Below are 19,440 nucleotides of genomic sequence, written 5' to 3' on the forward strand. Positions count from 1 at the left end.
ATCTAATATATATTTATCATTAAATAAACTGACAGGTTTGTAGGACATTTAAAAGAACTGACAGATTATATCCAGCTTTGTTCTCCTTGCTGTAGGAGGTTAAATTTGCTTGAAAATTAGTACAAATACTCCTGCACTTGAATTTCATTTTGCTCTTTTGATCTAGATCAACCACACTTTTCTGTTTTGAGTTGCTGTGACTGCTGGAAATTCAGTACCCGATGTTCTCTCAGATAATCTTGGTGACATTAGTAAAGTGCTTTATTTTTATGTGATAAATATCACTTTTAAAAAGTCAGACTAGAGCTACTTGACAGTTTGTCCCACAAGGTACAATAGGTCAATTTCTGAAAGCAAAAAAAAAAAAAAAGGCAGTTATTACAAGACAGTATTTGTGATAACTTATTTTTGAAATATTTCCTTTATATAATTTTAAATCTTTCTTCTCCTTTGTATATTAGGAATGTCGTTCTTCAGTCGGAGTTCATCTTATTCACAGTGCCCCATCCCACTGACAGCAATTCTAGCTCAAATGAGAGTCCTTTGAAATAGGTTCTACATGAAGTTCATTACTCCAGAGGTGTTACAACAAATGGTGCTATTTGTGACAGTAGTTTACTTCATCCAAGGAAGTGTTATGTGAAGCTGATACATCTGCAGACAGCTGACAGTTTTGTAAATAGTTTATTCTTTAAACTTTGACATGACTTTCAATCATGTGATGATGGTAATTCCAATCATTTAATATAAGTAAATCTCGATAGTCATTGTTTGAATACTAAATGTGCATTCTGTAGTTTCCAGAGTTCTGGGAAGAACAACATTTAACCTTAGAACTTAAAACATGATCTAATAAAACTTTTAATTTAAAGATAAAGAAATCAAGGTGAATTTTACAGGGGAAATTGAAGTTTTGTGAACTTAATGATACTTGAGAATACTTTGAAAACTGCCAATGGAAGTGATTATTTTAATGTAGGTATCATAAAAAACAGTAGTAGTGTAGTGATTATCACATTTTAACATGCATAAACATTTCTCAAGGAAGTTTTTAAAATGTTTAGATATCCAGACCCTAAAGTGTTGGTTCATCATGGTTGGAGTAAAGATCAAAATGACACATTTTACAAGTACCACCGATTAAGTCTAATGTAGCTGATCTGCAAACCAGTTTGAGAAAGATATAATGGAATGGAACTGCATTCAGAATTCTAGTACCTAGCTCCATTATTTGGTCACTGAAAGATCTTCTGTAAGTCACAGTTTATTCTAATTAAAAACTAATAATATTGTTGTTCCACAGATGATAGCAGATCCTTTTCATTCTTCTGGTGAGTCATTTCATAGAGAATATAAACTTATCCATAAGCAACAAACTTGTATTCTGTCTTCTCAGTGGGGAGTCAAGATGAAGGTCCCTAGCCCAGGGTAAAGGGAAGGAAAGCTCTCACCACTCTAGGCAGATATAGTACACTCTGATGGTGGGATATGCTGGAGGAAAGGTAATATTCCATCAACTTAGGGGTAAGGAAGGAGTATCTGAGGAAGTCAAGGAGGGACAGTTTAATCACTGAGTTAGAGCATATTTAATATGTACCAAACTATGTGACTTTATTCAAGTCGCCCAGAAGAGGGCCATAGACTCCTCTATTTCAGGCTAACTGGATGTACTGTATTAAGAACTCATAGTGAGAGCCACTGTATTTATGGGCTTGACCGTGTCTGTGTAGTTGGCCACTCAAACTTTTATGCACCTAAGACAGCATGTTTCCTGAATTCAAACCACTTTTAATTTAAGCATTTTCTTGCTTATTAAATTATTAAAGCATACAGCATTTTGGGGGCTAACATAGTGAGCAAAGCAACAAATTGTTGTTTTTTGGTCGCTAAGTCATGTCCAACTCTTCTGCAACCCCATAGACTGTAGCCTACCATGTTCCTCTGTCCATGGGATTTTTCCAGGCAAGCATACTGGAGTGGGTTGCCATTTCCTTCTCCAAGGGATCTTCCTGACCCAGGGATGGAACCCACATCTCCTGCATTGGCAGGCAGGTTCTTTGTCACTGAGTTACCAGGTAAGCCCAGAGGGAAAGATAGTCTTTGTTAAAAGTGGCATTTGTTTGCACAGAAAGAGGTCCTCCAAAGGGGGAATATTCCAGATATTTATATCAATACACATGATATAACTTTGGGTCTCAATTTCCTCAGCTGTAAATTGAGTAGATTGCATATATTCTTAAGATTTATTCACCCTTTAATATTCTCTGGTTCCACTGGATGCTAGACTATGAACACTTGGCTATGATGGTTTCTTTTTTAAATGACAAAGATTTTAAATTAGCCTCAAAGTTCACTCATTTCTCACTGTGAAAATCTAGAACGTTTCATGGCCTAAAGATTTGCTGGATTCATTCATCATTTATTAAGGTATTTCCATCAAGAATCCACAACATGCCACATGCAAAGTACTGTGCATACAGTATTACCAAAAGACATGATCTTAGCTCTCATAGAACTTACATTCTAGTAACACAATTAAGAACCTATAAATAATTTTAAATAAGTGCCAAAATTTCTTTAGTGAAGATGTAGTAGAGAGTAACTAATAAGTAACTTAGAACAGAATAGTGAAGAAAAGCCCCCTCGAAGGAGATGACATTTGAACTGAGACCTGAAGTATGAGAAGGAGTTATCTATTAAGAATTGAGGAAAGAGTATTGTAAGGAGAGAGAGCGTCAAGTGTGTCTTAGTCTATTTGGGCTGTTACAAGAAAAATATCATAGATTGGGTGACTTAACAACAGAGATTTATTTCTTATAGTACTAGAGACTAAGAAGTCCAAGATTAATGTGCTGGTAGATTCAGCATCTGGTGAAGACTTTCTGGGTCAAAGACGGCCTTCTCACTGTGTCCTACATGGCAGCACAGAGGGGAAGCAAACTCTCTTGTGACTCTTTAAAGGGCACTAATCCTATTCATGAGGGCTCCAACCTTATGACCTAATCACTACCCAAAGGTCCCACCCCCAAATACCATCACACTGGGGATTAGGTTTCAAAATATAAATCTGGCAGGATGGGAGAGACACAAACTTTCGGTCCACGGTAAAGTGCAAAGGCCTGCCTGAAGTACCGAAGAGCTTAGTGTGTTCAGGCATCAAAAAAAAAAAAGAAAAAGAAGCCAGTGTAGCTGAAGCATTATAGTCCAAGAAGATGGGAGTAGATGGAGGGCAGCCCATGCATACAGGATCTTATATGCCACAGAGGTAGGTTTGAATTTTATTTTCCAGGCAATGCACAGTCAATGAATGAATTTATGCAGAGTGACATGGCCTGATTTATATTTTTTTAAAAATTTGCCCTGGTTGTATGTAAATGAATAGTGTGGGTAATGAGCAAAAGCAAGAAGACCAATTAGAAGAATAACCCTAGCCCAACATAGAGATAACAATGACTTGGAACAGGATGTTGGCAATGGAGCTGGAGAGATACGAGCAAACCCGAGATACATTTGGAGGGAAACTTGAGAGGACTTCCTAAGGGATGGAATGACAGAGAGGGAAAGATCCAGTGATGATAGATTTTTGACTTAAGCAGCTGCATGGGGATATTAGTATCATTTATTGAGAGAGGAAAAGTTGGGAGGGGAGGGAATAAGATGAGTTTTGAGATGTCTCTTAAATATCCAAGTGAGGATAAAGCAGTTGGATATGTAATCTATATCAACCTGGGGGAAATCAGGTTTGGAAATATAAATTTGAGAGATTATCAACATATTGCTAGTATTTTAAGCATGGTAATGGGAGGCCTGGCGTGCTGCAATTCATGGGGTTGCAAAGAGTCAGACACGACTGAGCGACTGAACTGAAGTGAATGGATTAACTTGGGGCTTCCCAGGTGACTCAGTGGTAAAGAATCCCCCTGCCAATGCAGGATACACAGGTTCAATCCCTGGGTCAGGAAGATCCCCTGGAGAAGGAAATGGCAACCCGCTCCAGCATTCTTGCCTGGAATATCCCATGGACAGAGGAGCTTGGGGGGCTACAATCCATGTGCTCACAAAAGAGTTGGACACAATTTAATGACTAAACAACAGTGGATGAACTCACCTAGGGTGATAATGTAGAGTGAGAGAGGCAGACAGCCAGAACTAAGTCATGGAGCACTACAATATTTACAGGTCAGAAAGGAAGATCCTACAAAGGAGACCATAGGAGTAGCAAATAAAGTAGGAAGAAAATTAGGAGTTTGATGATGTAGAAGCTGATGTATTAATTTCCTAAGGCTGTCATAACAAGTTGCTACAAATTGGTGGCTTAAAGTAACATACATGTATTCTCTCACAGTTCTGGATGCTAGAAGTCTGAAATCAAAGTGTTGGTGGAGTCATGCTTCCATGGAGGCTCTTGGGAAGAATCCTTCTTTGCCTCTTCCAGCTTCTGGTGTTTTCCTGGCAATCCTTGGTGTTCCTTGGCTTATACCTGGCATCATCCCAATCTCTTGTCTCTATTGCCATGTGGCCTTCTTCCCTATATGTTCATTTCCCTCTGTTTTCTCTCATAAACGTATCAGTCATTGGATTTAGGGCCCACTCTAATCTAGTATGAGTCATCTTAATTTGATCACATCTGCAAAGATCCTTACTCCAAATAAGGCCACATTCACAAGTATTGGGGGTTACGACTTGAAAATATCTTTAGGAAGGACACAAGTCAACCTGCTACAGCATATTGTCAGTTTGTGATCAGCATCTATTCTCAAGCCCTTCTATGCTCAAATATGTTACTCAGAAGATGGAAACTAGAGATCATGTATTCAAGAGGCCCTTGCTTGGGCAGCAAGGTATACAAGGGTTCTGGGTATAATTTAGGTTCCTCCATTGTGAGACTCAGGCTTGCATGGAGGCTTGAAAAGCACAGACTATGTTTCCTACAATTGTGTTTGTTAGTGTATGATTCACATTTGGGCTATGAAACAGATGTAACTTTGGTAGGGATTTCCTGTAGCTTTGTGAGACCTGGGGTAGTAGCTTTCAGAACTGAAGGTATACCACTAGCTCCCTGAAGTCCACTCTTTAATCATTCCAATGATTTTCTAAGTACCCAATTCCTGTATTTCTTTCCATTTGAAATCCTAGAATGGTTTCTGTTTTCTCTGTTGATCTCTGATAAGTAGAAAGTGTTTCAATAAGAAAGGTTATCGGTACTAAAAACCCACTAAGCAGGTAATAAAAGGTAGTTAAAATCCCCATGGAGTTTGTATCCTTTAATTTCAATTTCCATTTGTTCACTGCTAGTACAAAGTACTAGCACTAGTACAAAATACTTTGTACTACAAAGTAGTACCATTTCTCTTTGTATCTTTTTAAGTACGTTTCTTATAGGAAGCATATAGCTGGATTTTGCCTTTTGAAAGAATTAAATATGATCCGTCTTTTCATTGTGGTATTTAGGTCATTTGCATGTGATTGCCTATATTGTTAGGTTTAAGTCTGCCATCTTTTTCTATTTTTTAAAAAACTTTGTCCCATCTGTCCTTTGTTTCCTTTTTTTGCTTTATTTTGGATAAACTGAATATTTTTAGGATTTTATCTCTTGTGTTGATTGTATTAGCCACATCTTTTTTTGTTATTTTATTAGTTGCTTTGGGGATATAGTATTTATCACAGTTTATCTTCAAATGATTTCATATGTTAATATAAAGTATAAGAAACTTATAAAAGTGTATTTCCATTTATCCATTGCTAACTTTTGTCATACTTTTTAATAAGTTCCACAAATTACTTACCAATGTCATTTATAGAGATTTATATAAAAAAGAAAAAAATCAGATATATTTACCCATGGAGTTTATTACTCTATGCTTTTAATTCCTTTATATATATCCATATTTCTATTGGCTATCATTTTCTTTCTGCATAAAAGAACTTCCTTCAGCATTTCTTGCAGTATGTCTTCTAGTGATGAATTGTTTCACCCTTTTTCTCTCTGAAATGTCGTTTTTTCTTCAGTTTTAAAAGTAATTTTTGCTAAGTATAGAATTCTAGATTGACAATTCATTTTGTTCTTTCAGTTAAGATGTAGCTCTACTGTCTTCTTACGTCTTTTGTTTATAATGAGACATCTGCTTTCAACCTCATCTTATTTTCTCTGTAAGCAATGAGTCTTTTTTTTTTTCTGGCTGCTTATAAAATTTTCTGGCACTAGATTAGACTAACTTGAGTATGATGTGCTTTGGTGTAATTTCCTTCATTTTCTTAGGCTTGAGCTTTGTTGAGCTCTTAGATAAGTGAGTTTTAATTTTTTTTAATTTTTGGAAAAATTATACTTATGGTATAAGCTTCAAAAGAGCTTTGGCTTACAAAGGTTAGGAAAAAATTGCTTGGGCAGCAAAGAATAAGAAAGTCACCTCCAAATTCTGAGATCCATGGGATGTGTAAGACGAAATATCTGCTATTCAACAAGATGTCAAGGGTTACCTGTGTTCTTGGGATATCCAAGCTTCAAGTAAGATGAGATTTGTGGTAGAGTGCGGCTTATGTATACTAAACTTATATCACAGTAAGTACTACAGCAGAAAAACAGGCTTGTACCAGCATTTGAAAGATAAAAATCATATTATGCCATAAATCTTCTTGCCCTATGTAGAAGTAGCCCTCTTTTTCAATGTTTCATTTATAAAACTGTCATGAATGTCATTCATGTAGAAATAAAGTGAAAGGTCAGCTAGTCCAAGAATCAACAATTCAAAAAATTCTAAACAACAAAAACCCAGATATTAACTATCTGAATTTAAGAACCTTGCAATTTAACATCATCCTAAATTAGGGAAATGTTTTTTCCATATAGCACAGGTCAAGAAAGTGGTTTAAAAAGTACTATAGCCATAGTGTTACTGCAATTTCAAGACATTCATTGATTGTTTGTAAGTCAGCAGTTGATGACAAAATGGAAATTAAGGCTAAAGCAGTTTTAAGTATTGGAATATTGTTTCTTTTTGAACTGTGATGCTGGAGAAGACTCAGGAGAGTCCCTTGGATAGCAAGATCAAACCAGTCAATCCTAAAGGAAATCAATGTTCATTGGAAGGACTGATGCTGAAGCTGAAACTCCAATATTTTGGCCACCTGATGCAAAGGGCTGATCCACTGGAAAAGACCCTGATGCTGGGAAAGATTGAGGGCATGAGGAGAAGAGGGCAACAGAGGATGAGATGGTTGGATAGCATCACTGACTCTAAGAATTTGAGTAAACTCCAGGAGATAGTGAAGGACAGGGAAGCCTGATGTACTGTAGTCTACAGGGCCACAAAGAGTAAGACTTGACTGAGAGACTGAACAATAACAGGTCCATCCATGTTGCTATAAATAGCATTACTTCATTTTTTATGGAAGAATAATAGTTCATATTGTATATATGTGTGTGTGTGTGTGTACACATCTTTATCCATTCATGTGAATGACACTTAAAAGTTGCTTCCATGTCTTGACTATTATGAATATCAGGGTGCATGTTCCTTTTCACATTAGAGTTTTCACCTTTTCTAAGTATGTCTCTAAGATTGAGATTGTTGGTCTATATAATAGCTCTATTTTTAGTTTTCTTGAGAAATCTCCATATTGTTCTCCATAATGGCCACACCAATTTACATTCCCACCAACAGTATAAGAGGGTTCCCTTTTCTCCATACCTTCTCCAGTATTTATTATTTGTTGACTTTTTTATGGTGGCCCTTTGTCACTGGTGTGAGGTGATACCTCATTGCAGTTTTGATTTTCAATTCTCTAATAATTAGTGATGTTGAACATCTGTTCATGTGCCTGGTGGCCATCTGTATGTCTTCTTTGGGAAAATGTATTTAGGTCTTCTGACCATTTTTGTTTGAGGTAGATGTCCTTTTCATTATAGGGGACTGGAATGCAAAAAAAAAAAAAAGAAGTCAAGAGATACCTGGAGTTACAGGCAAATTTCACCTTGTAATACAAAACAAAGTAGGTCAAAGGCTAAGAGTTTTGCCCAAGAAATGCACTGGTCATAGCAAACACCCTCTTCCATCAACACAATAGAAGACTCTACACATGGACATCACCAGATGGTCAATACCAAAATCAGAGTGATTATATTCTTTGCAGCCAAAGATGGAGAAGCTCTATACAGTCAGCAAAAACAAGACTGGGAGCTGACTGTGGCTCAGATCATGAACTCCTTATTGCCAAATTCAGACTTAAATTGAAGAAAGTAGGGAAAACCACTAGACCATTCAGATGTGACCTAAATCAAATCCCTTACGATTATACAGCAGAAGTGACAAATAGATTCAAAGGATTAGATCTGATAGTGTGCCTGAAGAACTATGGATGCAAGTGTGTGACACTGTACAGGAGACCATCCATCAAGACCATCCCCAAGAAAAAGAAATGCAAAAAGGCAAAATGGCTGTTTGAGGAGGCCTTACAAATACCTGAGAAAAGAAAATGCAAAAGGCAAAGGAGAAAAGGAAAGATATACCCATTTGAACGGACACTTCCAAAGAACAGCAAAGGGAGATAAGAAAGCCTTTCTCAGTGATCAGTGCAAAGAAATAGAGGAAAACAACAGAATGGGAAAGACTAGAGATCTCTTTGAGAAAATCAGAGATACCAAGGGTACATTTCATGCAAAGACGGGCACAATAAAAAACAGAAATGGTATGGACCTAACAGACGCAGGAGATATTAAGACGACATGGCAAGAATACACAGAAGAACTATACAAAAAAGATCTTCATGACCCAGATGATCACGATGGTGTGATCACTCACCTAGAGCCAGACATCCTGGAATGTGAAGTCAAGTGGGCCTTACGAAGCATCACTACCAACAAAGCTAGTGGAGGTGATAGATTCCAGTTGAGCTATTTCAAATCCTAAGAGATGATGTTGTGAATGTGCTGCACTCAATATGCCAGCAAATTTGGAAAACTCAGCAGTGGCCACGCGACTGGAAAAGGTCAGTGTTCATTCCAATCTCAAAGAAAGGCAATGCCAAAGAATGTTCAAACTACCACACAATTGCACTCATCTCACACGCTAGTAAAGTAATGCTCAAATTCTCCAAGCCAGGCTTCAGAAGTACATGAACCGTGAGCTTCCAGATGTTCAAGCTGGATTTAGAAAAAGCAGAGGAGCCAGTAATCAAACTGCCAACATCCGTTGGATCATCAAAAGAGCAAGAGAGTTTCAGAAAAACATCTACTTCACTTTAGTGACTATGCCAAAGCCTTTGACTGTGTGGATCACAATAAACTGTGGAAAATTCTTAAAGAGAAGGGAATACCAGACCATCTGACCTGCCTCCTGAGAAATCTGTACACAGGTCAAAAAGCAACAGTTAGAACTGGACATGGAACAACAGACTGGTTCCAAATCGGGAAAGGAGGATGTCAAGGCTGTATATTGTCACCCTCCTTATTTAACATATGCAGAGTACATTATGAGAAACGCTGGAATGGATGAAGCACAAGCTGGAATCAAGATTGCTGGGAGAAATATCAGTAATGTCAGATATGCAGATTACACCACCCTTAGGGCAGAAAGCGAAGAACTAAAGAGACTCTTGATGAAAATAAAGAGGAGAGTGAAAAAGTTGGCTTAAAGCTCAACATTCAGAAAACTAAGATCATGGCATCTGGTCCCATCACTTCATGGCAAATAGATGGGGAAACAATGGAAACAGTGACAAACTTTATTTTGGGGGGCTCCAAAATCACTGCAGATGGTGATTGAAGTCATGAAATTAAAAGACGCTTGCTCCTTGGAAGAAAAGTTATGACCAACCTAGACAGCATATTAAAAAGCAGAGACATTACTTTGCCAACAAAAGTCCATCTAGTCAAAGCTATGGTTTTTCCAGTAGTCATGTATAGATGTGAGAGTTGGACTATAAAGAAAGCTTGAGCACAGAGGAATTGATGCTTTTGAACTGTGTGTTGGAGAAGACTCTTGAGAGTCCCTTGGACTGCAAGGAGATCCAACCAGTCCATTCTAAAGGAAATCAGTCCTGAATATTCATTGGAAGGACTGATGCTAAAGCTGAAACTCCAATACTTTGGCCACCTGATGCAAAGAACTGACTCATTGGAAAAGACCCTGATGCTGGGAAAGATTGAAAGCGGGAGAAAGGGACGATAGAGGATGAGTTGGTTGGATGGCATCACTGACTCAGTGGACATGAGTTTGAGTAAGCTTCAGGAGTTGGTGATGGACAGGTAAGCCTGGAGTGCTGCAGTCCATGGGGTCACAAAGAGTCGGATACGACTGAGCAACTGAACTGATATGAGCTGTCCATATGTTTTTGAAATTAATCCCTTGTTGGCTGCATCATTCACAAATATTTTCTCCCAGTTCATAGGTTATCTTTTCACTTCCCTACTTTATTTTTTTTGCTGTACAAAAGCTTATGTTTGATTAGGTCTCATTTTTAATTTTTACTTCTATTTCTTTTGACTTGGGAGACTGTAGATACAACTTCTTGATAAAAGATAGAGCACAGACTTCATGGGCAAATGAGAGGAAGGGGCTGCTAAGAATATTTGTGTGTGATCATTACACACACACACACACACACACACACACACACACACACACACTCTTCCCCTGTTTTTGTTCTGCTTTTTAGCCGAATAGTGAACATGACTGGCTGCAGTTCTCAAGTCATTGGAGAATTGACTCACCATAATATCCCATGGTAATATTGTTTGTTATCATATAGGCATAAAAGGCTGATACTATAACATTTAGAAATAAGCAGGAAAAAAACCTGCTATTCTGACCAAACAATATTAACAAAAATCCCTTTTCTCTTACATAAGTCTAGATGTTAAATAGTATAAGTAGCACAATTCTTCATAGAAACCAAAGATGTCTCAATATCAGGCAACTAGACAACATTATGTTTGGTAACATTAGAATCACCGGCTCAAAACGAACCACACTGTTAAAGAAGACTAACCTCAACTATATTTGTTGGCTATTTTTTTCTCCAGCAATACCTGCTTTAATGACAGGCCCTTAAATGAGTTATTTAAAAATGTCAACTTACATACAGGTGGTCAATAAACACATGAGGAGATGCTTCAGTTCAGTTGCTCAGTCGTGTCCGACTCTTTGCAACCTGATGAATCGCAGCTTAACATTGCTCATTATTCAGTTCAGTTCAGTCACTCAGTCGACTCTTTAGGACCCCTTGCATCACAGCACGCTAGGCGTCCCTGTCCATCACCAACTCTCGGAGTTTACTCAAACTCATGTCTATCGAGCTGGTGATGCCATCCAGCCATCTCATCCTCTGTCGTCCCCTTCTCCTCCTGCCCCCAATCCCTTCCAGCATCAGAGTCTCTTCCAATGAGTCAACTCTTTGCATGAGGTGGCCAAAGTGTTGGAGTTTAAGCTTTAGCATCAGTCCTTAGAGAAATGCAAATCAAACCTACAGTGAGGCATGACCTCACACCAATCAGAATGGCCATCATCAAAAAATATACAAATAATAAATGCTGGAAAGGATGCAGAGAGAAGGGAAACCTCCTGCACTGTTAGTGGGAATGTAAACTGATATAGCCATTATGGAAAACAGTATGGAGATTCCTTTAAAAACTAGGAATAAATCTACCATATGACCCAGCAATCCCACTACTCAGCACATACACTGAGAAAAACCACAATTCTGAAAGACACATGTACCCCAAAGTTCACTGCAGCAGTATTTACAATAGCCAGGACATGGAAGCAACCTAGATGCCATCAACAGATGAATGGATAAAGAAGTTGTGGTACATTTATACAATGGAATATTACTCAGCCATAAAAAGGAACGAATTTGAGTCAGTGGTAGTGAGGTAGATGAACCTAGAGCCTCTTCAACAGTGAAGTAAGTCAGAAAGAGAAAACAAGTATTGTGTATTAAGCCATATATATGCAGTCAAGAAAAATGTTACTGATGAACTAGTAGAGAAGGGACTTTTGAACACAGTAGGAAAGCTGAGGATGGGACAGATTGAGAAAGTAGCAATGACATATATACACTATCATGCGTAAAATAGCTACTGAGAAGTTGCTAAATAACACAGGGAGCCCAGCCTGGTGCTCTGTGATGACCTAGAGGGATGGGATGGGGGGAGTGGAGGTGGCTCAGGAGGGAAGGGATACATATAATCATGAGTGATTAGTGTTGTAGAGCAGCGTGCATGCTCAGCCCTGTCCGATTCCTTGCAGCCACATGGACTATAGGCCACCAGGCTCATCTGTCCATGGGATATTCCAGGAAAGAAGACTGGAGTGGGTTGCCATTTCCTTTTCCAGGGGATCTTCCTGACCCAGGGATTGAACCCACACTTCCCTAATATCTCAGCTGGTAAGGAATCCACCCGCAATGCAAGAGACCCCGGTTTGATTCCTGGGTAGGAAAGATCCCCTGGAGGAGGGATAGGCTACGCACTCCAGTATTCTTGTGCTTCCCTTGTGGCTCAGCTGGTAAAGAATCCGCCTGCAATGGGGGAGTTCAGTTCAGTTCAGTCGCTCAGTTGTGTCCAGCTCTTTGCAACCCCAAGAATCGCAGCACGCCAGGCCTCCCTGTCCATCACCAACTGCCAGAGTCTACCCAAACCCAAGTCCATTGAGTCGGTGATGCCATCCAACCATCTCATCCTCTGTCATCTCCTTCTCCTCCTGCCCTCAATCTTTCCTAGCATCAGGGTCTTTTCCAATGAGTCAGCTCTTCACATCAGGTGGCCAAAGTACTGGAGTTTCAGCTTCAACATCAGTCCTTCCAATGAACACCCAGGACTGATCTGCTTTAGGATGGACTGGCTGGATCTCCTTGCAGTGCAAGGGACTCTCAAGAGTCTTCTCTAACACCACAGTTCAAAAGCACTGGGGGAGACCTGGGTTCAATCCCTGGGTTGGGAAGATCCCCTGGAGAAGGGAAAGGCTATCGACTCCAGTATTCTGGCCTGGAGTATTCCATGGAGTCCATGGGGTGGGCAAAGAGTCAGACACAACTGAGCAACTTTCACACTTCACACTCCTGCATTAGCAGGCAGATACTGAGCAATTGGGGAAGCCCCACTGTACAGCAGAAACCAACACAAAATTGGAAAGAAATTTTTCACCAATTAAAAACAAATTTTTTTAAAGAACAAATTTTACTAACAAATTGGAAAAAGAAATTTTAAAAAATAGCAACTCTGTATCTGAAATCAACTTTTTGTACTATAAACAGTAATTATAAGTCCATTAAGGAAATAGAAAAAATAGAATTTTTATTTTTCCTTTTCCAGGGATATGATAAACCAGCTTATTTAGACAAACTTTTCTGTTTGAAAAGCTAAAAGGTTGACGGACTTCTTAAAAGCACTGAAGGCCAAACAAAGGAAGAGGTCAGGAAGTCAGTCACTGAAAGAAAATGAGAAAAATAATCCGAAATAAAGTTTGTCAGACTGGGATTTTTAAAAACAGCGTACTATGCTGTTTAGAAAACATCTATTTAAAAACTAATGTGGATATAATACTGGATGAAATACTTTTAAGGCAAAAAAACATATTAGTGACAGTCACTTTGTAAAAATAAAATCACCAAGAATAGAAAGCAATTTTAAATTTGTATGTACCTCAAAAGTAGAACTGACAAACATTTTTAAAAAGTAGACAAATCCACAATCACTGTCAGATTTAAGCATATGTGTCTCAATAACTGATAGAAAAAAGCACAGAGAATAATTAAGGATATAGAAGATTTGAAGAAAGTCAATCTAATTGTACATTGTAGAATACTGCACCCAACAACTGCATAATACATATCCTTTTTGAGCCCACAAATAACATATACTAGTTAGATGATATATTGGTGCATGAAGCATATCTTAACAAATTTCAAAGTACTAAAATCAGATTATGTTTACTTATTCCATATATCATGTGCAGTTGTATGCTAATTGTATCTCAAAGTTATAAAAATTAATTTTATATAAAATGGTATAATCACTACGTATTACGTACAGTGAGGTATCAAGGAGAAAATTATGTCTTCCTTAACCAGTTCAGAGTAGGGAGCATACCACAATTTATACAATAAAATAATTCACATTTTAGTTTTTAATACGCATATCAAAAAACTAATTTTTGAATAGATGTCACTAATAAACTTCTAAAGTTCTGAAATTTTTTGAATGAGAAGTATAACAAGGGAAACATCAAGCTAGGAAAATCATCAAAAGGAAAGGAAATCATCAAGCAAGGAAAAATCATCAAAATTGATTACAATTTTACAAGTTTTGTTGCAGCCTCACAGTCATTTTGATTCACAAAGCCGCCTTCCCTGGTTCAGTTCTATTATAGTGAAGAGTCTTAAATTAAAAAACAAAACCTCCATGTCCAGGAGATGTTGTATATTAACACAATTCAGTTGAACATGTCAAAAAAATAAATGTTATTATAACCTACTTCCATAACAGGAAATTATTTAACACAAATCCAAGCAGTAGTATTTTTTCCTTTTTTTAATTATAAAAAAATGGTATGTTAGATAAAATTTAGGGGGAAAACCCATCCATACTTCTCCATATTCCCCCATCCCAACACAAGCAGTTTTATTTGGGAATTACTACTTTCTAATTTATCCATATACATATATATTTTTTCACATTAGCTATAATGAATGTACAAATTTTTATTTTGTCTTTGTACTTAAACTTTGTTCAAGATATTCAATGTTTTTACAGTTATTCAAATTATACCTTTTTAAAAGGCTACATAGTAATCCCATTGATGTGTTATCATTAATTTATATTAGGCACTGAAACTATGCATCTGGGTTACTCCATGGTTCCCTGTTATACTTACTGTTCTACCTGTATAGATCTTCTAAAGTTTATTCTTCTCTCAAACTGTTTTCTTAGGATAATTTATCCAATATTGGGAAGCAGTGGGTATAAACATTTTTCTGGCTCCTGAAACATATTACTATAGTGCTTTTCCAAAAGGCAGAAATCTAAGTACAAGGTTGCTAGTAGTACATATGGGCATCTACTTCATAAAAACCATACTCGAAGTGTTAACTTTAAGTAAATAACATTTTAAATTCAATTAAAAATTTACCCCAGGACAATCCCTCAGTAATTTACAGACTTTGGAGGATCGTTCACTTTCTGTCTGTTGCTTCAGGAATTATTTCTTCATTGAAGTTTACTAATGTCTGATCACAAAATCATTTTATATTTCTTTTTTAAGCCCTTGAGTTCTGCTTAACCATTCTTAAACTGTTATATGGAAAAGGCAATAACTCCATTAATAGAAACCAGCTTAATTTAGAATTAAACTATGAATCAAACAGTGTTGATAAGGAAACCAAATTACACAATGGCAAATAAATACCTAGAGCTTCCCAAGTGGCTTAGTGGTAAAGAATCTGCCTGCAATGCAAATTTATCTTATAAAATGTAATTATTGAATGTTTTTATATTTTATTGTTACAAAAATAATGTTTATTGTAAAATAGTACAGAAGTATACACTATCACTTGTGATAAATTTAATGATGGAAACACTCCATAACTGATAGCAATCCTGCAAAAATTTTGCCAGAATGTTGTCTTAAAGACAAATTGCCGTGTACTTTATAAAATGTCCCACTCAAAACAACTAAAATGCATTTGTTTGACGTATGTATTGAGTTTCTCTGCTCAAGTGGTAGTTGGTATCCAAGTTGGATGCTACACAATTAGCATCACCTTGGGAGTTTAAGAAATATTTATTTCTGGACCCCACTTTTCACCGATTCTGATGAATTAGTATTGGATGAGGCACAGGTGTTGGTACTTTTTCTTTTATAAATCTCCCAGGTGATTTTAGGGCTTCTCTGGTGGCTCAGTGGTAAAGAATCCACCTGCAATGCAGGAGATGTGGGTTGTATCCTTGGGTTGGGAAGATCCCCTGGAGAAGGAGATGGCAACCCACTCCAGAATTCTTTCCTGGGAAAGCTCATGGACGGAGGAGCCTGGCAGGCTACAGGGTATGGGGATGCAAAAGAGTCAGACACAACTTAGCGACTAAACAACAACAACAACAAAGTAAATACTTAATTGATGAGCTCTGAAGCAAGCCCACTATTCCCCTGCTGCTGCTGCTGCTAAGTCGTGTCTGACTCTGTGCGACCCCACAGACGGCAGCCCACCAGGCTCCTCCGTCCCTGGCATTCTCCAGGCAAGAACACTGGAGTGGGTTGCCATTTCCTTCTCCAATGCATGAAAGTGAAAAGTGAAAGTGAAGTCGCTCAGTCGTGTCCGACTTGTAGCGACCCCATGGACTGCAGCTCACCAGGCTCCTTCGCCCATGGGATTTTCCAGGCAAGAGTACTGGACTGGATTGCCATTGCCTTCTCTGACCATTCCCCTAGTCTCATTCTTTTCTTAACTGGCTCCTTTTGTTTCATGAACATATTGTTGTAAAAGTCTACTCAGTCTTAAATTTAAACTGACCAACCCTCACTCAATTCTGTAGTCCCTTCAAAGCACCTTGGAGCCCCTGTCTTGTAACTGCCAAAAAGTGTTACAGTTTTTTTCCCAATGCCTTGCTCTGTGCCACTGAAAAAGCTATTCTGAAGGTCATATTCTTTAGTTGTTAAATTGAATAGTTATCCTCAGTCATAACTTGAGACCTCTATGCAACATTCATTACCACATGTCCCACCCTTCTCACCTGTTTCCTTCCAGTCTGCTCTCAGCAATATTTCTCTTCAAAACCTTCTTCCTTTGGGCGTATCAACTATTTATACAACTTAATTGTAGATGGATCCCAAATCTGTAACTCCAGCCTTCCTTCAAAGGACCAGATCTGTATTTCCAACTTCTTGGACTCTCTACTTTCAGATACTCTGTAGGCAAAGCCAGCTATCAGTGTACCTTACTAATGGCACTCGCACTCTTACTCTCATTTAGGCTTGAGGTCTTGTTTTCACCTCTGATGCCCTTGTTCTTTTCCTCTACCCCAGTTTGTTAGATTCCACCCTGAGAATGTTTTTTATCTCATTTTCTGAATCCCACCGCCACCTCCCTAGATCAGATCCTCTTTACCTCCTGTTTCTACTATTATAAAAGCTTCCTTGATATTTCCAAATTTATTCTTCAATAATTCCTATTACATCATTGCCTTTTCAATCTTCTTAAAGGACAACTTTGATTACATCACTTTGCTGTATATAAACTTTTAATGGTTTCCACATGCCTACCAAATTATGCATAGATTTCTTAATCTAAAATTTCAGATGAAGGGTAGCTATCCCCAAACAACCTTTCTGGCTATCTCATTACTTTCCTATGCTCCAGGGAAAATGAAGACACTCAATTTTCTCAACACACGCCTTGCTATCTTTCTATTCCCTGAACACATACATTGCTTTTCCTTTACCCCACTTTTAAAATTTTCCTTTCTCATCAAACAACCTCTGCCCTTTAAAACTCTTTGGGAAAGCTACCTATTAACCAGTTAAAACATTATTGTTTTAATAAGAATATAAAATACACTGAACAAAGATACTCTCTTACTTCCATATAATTGTTATGCAATCTACTGTATTCTATCTTGAATTTTAGTTATTTATGTGCTATGCTTTTATTCATATTAGACAGAAAATAATTTGAAGGTAAAAATGACATCTTACACAGTTTTTACCCAATACTTTCACTAGCTGTTCTCATTTGATACCAAATTTCATGCTGCAATTTCATGTATATTTAGTATGAGCCAAGGCCATACAGCTATACAGGGGCTTGAACACAGCTGTAGTTCATGAGTGTTGGCTATTACTAACACACTATAGAAAATGTAAAAGATCCCATAGAAGGTATCTAAAATATTTAAAATAATAACATGTATTTTCTTCTGTACCCCAATAACAATTTGAATATATCATTATTTACTGGAATATTTTATGAATATTTCTTCATATTTCTATTTTCTTCCAATTCATTGTGGACATATTTATATCTCTAGTACTTAGCACAGTGCCTAGCACATAATAAGCTATCAATAATTTCACTGAACATTCAGAAAATAGAAAAGAATCTGAGGAATGGTATTTAATTACACAGAATGCCTGATAAATCAAACAGAAGAATTCATTAACCGATCACTGACTGTCTTTTCTATCTCTTACTAGATAAAGCTTTTTCTGTTGATACACTGGCCTGGAAGTAATAGATTATCCATAGGAGTGGATACATAAATCAAGGAAAAAAAATTCAGGGGGAAAAACAAAGTCATGAATGCAGTTCTCCTGAGAATAAATGAAATTTTCTACGTGCCCAGGTGATTTTAAACTATATACACACTAGTTGTCGTCTTTTAGTCGCCAAGTCATGTCCAACTCTTTGCAAATCCATGGATGGTAGCCAGGCTCCTCTGACCATGGAATCCAGGTAAGAATACTGGAGTGGGTTGCCATTTCTTTCTCCAGGGCATCTTCCCAACCCAGAGACTGAACCCACATCTCGTGCTGCAGGCAGATTCTTTACTGTTGAGCCACCAGTGAAGTCTGATATTCACACTAGTAGAAAACGGCATATTTATTGAAATATGTGCCAGGCACTGTGCTAGATGTTAGATAATGTGCCAAATGGATAGTGTACAGGTAGATAATCAAAAGCAGATGAGAATATGATGGGCGCTGGTAATTCAATTATAATGGAAACTATTCAAGTTCTATTGAATAGCTTGTTTATACAAGTCAACATGAGAAATTTGATTTTATTCATCACTGGGTAGAAAAATATGGTATCATGGATTACCAAATATAATTAATTAATTAGGTTGTGATGGTACCTATTCTTAATCAAAGGTAAATTAGAGGGAAATTATCTTCGAAATCTTTACTACTTTACCAATTAATTATTAAATAAATAATTATTTAACATCTACTTTACCAATTAATTATTAAATAAATAATTATTTAACATCTACTCTGTGTCACATTGAGAACAGTAAGTCACAGTTCTTTGCAAGGTTCATGTAACCTGATGGAAGAAGCCAGACATATAAATAATGATGACATAAAGTATTTTTCCTGAAGACTGTCATGAAGTGGAGTCTTTCTTATAATGCTGGTTTTGGAGGCCAGTACCAGTATTTACATGTTTATCTTTGTTATAAAACAAAAAAACTCTCTATATTTTAATGAATCATATTTGTATTTCACTGACTACACTAAAAAAAAATTCAATCCCATAAACTACTAATTGATTATACCAATGAAAAGTCTATCTTCACTCCCCCCCAATCAACACCCTTCCTATTCTCAGTGTGTCACATTTTGGTCCTCAAGTCAGACTATTCTTTACATAAATATTTCTGCCCAGATTTTGCTTCTTCTGCCTGGGATGCTTCTCAAAAAATTTATAGAAAAGGTATCCACCCTCCAA

Source organism: Bos grunniens, chromosome 8, assembly GCF_055505025.1.
Source record: "Bos grunniens cultivar Pamir isolate PY7600 chromosome 8, Bosgru_T2T1.0, whole genome shotgun sequence".
Taxonomy (NCBI): Eukaryota; Metazoa; Chordata; class Mammalia; order Artiodactyla; family Bovidae; genus Bos; species Bos grunniens.